Here is a 2899-nt window from a genome sequence, read left to right as displayed (position 1 = left end):
TTTTTTTTTTTTTTTTTAAACATCACATGACAATATATTATAAATAACAGCCTGAGTGAAAGTGAGTAAACTGTTTCCGTGTCCTTTGAGGTTAGAAGGAAGCAATACCATTACTGAGCCATTGCTCATTAGGACAAGAGCAAGGCCATCAGGCCAGCAACCTCTGTCTGGCAGTTCTGGGTCAACACCAACCACACTGCAAAAACACCATTACCACGCTACATTTGTCGAAGAAATAAGACAGAAAACACTGCTGAGGCTTCAAAAGAACAAATAAATCTTTAATCTTGAGTGTCTTCAAAAGTTTCCTCGGGTTTGGTAATAACAGGGACTGTGGAGAGAGACGGAGAATCTGTGTTTCTGTTTGTTCGGAAGTCAGTGACTGTTTATATGAGGAACAAAACTAGAGGGAGAAAGATGGAGATGCTGCATTACATCTTTGATGTTACTTCAGATAGTTTACTCAGTAGAACACCATGTGGTGCTTTGAATGTGTTTTGATGCTGGCATTTTAAAAAAGGAGAAGTAGTACTTCACTGTATGATATTAATTTCTATTTAGCTATGGCTTTTGTATTAATACGAACACTGTGATTGAACTAAAATACACAAATCCATTGAGTCACAGCTGTGAGAATATTTTTCACACCTTCTTACTTCACCTTATCGTCCCTAATTTGGTTCATTATTCAAAACAATTTGGCAGATGAATTCATACCGTCAGATACATCCTGGCGAGCCTGCTGAGTCAACCCTATGAAGTCTTTCAGTTCCAGCACCACCCTACTCTATCATCAAATATGATTGACAGCGCATTATCGCCAAACCTAATCTGAGGTCATGTGATAGCCAATGGAGCATGCCCAGTATAGTGGAGCGGCAGGCGGGTGGAACACCAGGTAGCAGCATCTGTTCTCTGGGTTTTTCTAGAACACACAGTGCCTGTGGCGTTGCAGGCTTGGCTTGCCGAACATCTGTCTACGATGTGCGGGCCGGCTGGATGAGCAGACCCACAAGCCGACCAACCAGTCAAATGAACGTCCTACACACACACACACACAAATGTCCTTCAGGAATATCTAGGTTAATGTCTCTGTGATATCAATTCGACTCCACTCAGACCTTGTAATTTTTTTTTACGTTTTTGTAGCTATTTTCTTTTCATTCTCTCTAAATAAGGACCACAGTTTTTACTGCTCACAATTCACAATTCTGTAACCATATTCATCACTAAAATAACTGTGATGTGGTTGTGGCGCGATATGAAATGAGCTAAGGAAAAATCCAGGTCTGCACTCGTTGAGTGCAAACGTCATTTCTTGGCAATTCATTGTTGAAATATTCTCATTTTGCCCCACAATAGTATAGTGACAGACAAACGAAATCAGCTTGCTCCATGTTTTTAATGCCACAATAATTTTTAATGGTGCTAATTCATCTTTTATATAAATGGGTGATTTAAAATTCATAGGTTACAGCAGCATAAGTAGAGGAAACAAAACTTTTGCATTTCTATGTTCAGAATGACAAGGACCTGCTGTGAATCAAGAGGCAGGGATCGTAACCTTGCCAGGATAATTGAAGAAACTTTGAAGCCACTGTCATGCCAATCAAGTATTCATGTGTTGTCTCCCCGTGAAGAGGGTTAAACATTTCCAAGATAATTAGGACTGGGTTCAATTTGAGAAAAGGCAACCGTTTGAATGTGGTTTTAATGAATCCAAAACATTCTGTATGGGACATTGCTTTTGTTTAATTAGAATATGTTGAATTTACTGAAAAAGAAATGCATTAATGCCCCCAAGAGAAACTGCACATACTTCTAACACTGTGACAGCCACGTTGCTGCATTTGTAGCTCCTTTATTGCAATAATACATTTTGCATTGTAGCGTTGTGATAATATCATACCTGAGTAATATCAGTAGGAGTGAAAACAACACAAGCTTGATAACAACTCAACAACAACTCAACACTTCACACAGCTCAGACCAACAGAAAAGAGCAGCATGATGCATTGTACCCGCTTGCCCCCTTCAAAAACAGCCTTGCTGACAACAGATGGCCATCTCTCCCACAATGCAGAGCGGTCGCAGATGCCAACAGAAGAGGTGACAAACACTCTGCAGGTGTCTGTCCCTCTGCGTCTGTGGCATGTGCGCACATTTGTGTGTGTGTATGTGCGTGTGTGCGTGCGTTTGCAACAGGGGACAAAGAGCATCTTCTCGCAGGGAGAGGAGAGTGTAATTGATAGCAGAGGACAACCTGCAGGAAGGAAGTGCCATCATATGCTAAATGGATGGGTTGGCACAGGCTGGCACAAACTGTTGGCACAGATGCAGTAGAACTCAACATTATTCATTATGGAAACATATATGAGTATGTTGAGAATCTCTTTCTCTAACAAATGGTTTGTGAAGTAATGCTTCCAGAAGCACTTTGATCAAATCTTTGAATATTAACACTTGGTGTAAATCCATCATCTACTGATATACGTTTAGCTTCTGTAACACTGTAAACTCAGCATGCATATATCCTCTATCAATGCTTAATTTCATGCTGAAATATAGCGAAGCTTTTGCACAACTATGCAATCTGTTCCCTTTCCCTGTGCTGGTCAGGCCAGGTGTGGTGGTTGGCAGGGGCTAGCAGAGCCAGGTGAGCAGGCTGCTGGCCAGGTGCCCTCCAGAGGCCCGCTGGACTGACCAGATACCAGATGGCTGTTGAGCAGCAGCAGGCGAGCGCACACACACACAACAGCACACAGTTAGATGCACAGTGATATACACATGCGCACTCGGAAACACTCTTGAGCGCAGTAAAAAGGAGCGCATTAGGAAACATTGCAGCTCTCTGGTGAGTTTCAAAGTGAAATGCTTAATGTGTTTTTACTGTATTTCT

The sequence above is a fragment of the Echeneis naucrates genome, chromosome 11 (assembly GCF_900963305.1).
Source record: "Echeneis naucrates chromosome 11, fEcheNa1.1, whole genome shotgun sequence".
NCBI lineage: Eukaryota > Metazoa > Chordata > Actinopteri > Carangiformes > Echeneidae > Echeneis > Echeneis naucrates.
The sequence above is the reverse complement of the archived record's forward strand: the minus strand, read 5'-3'. Positions refer to the sequence as shown.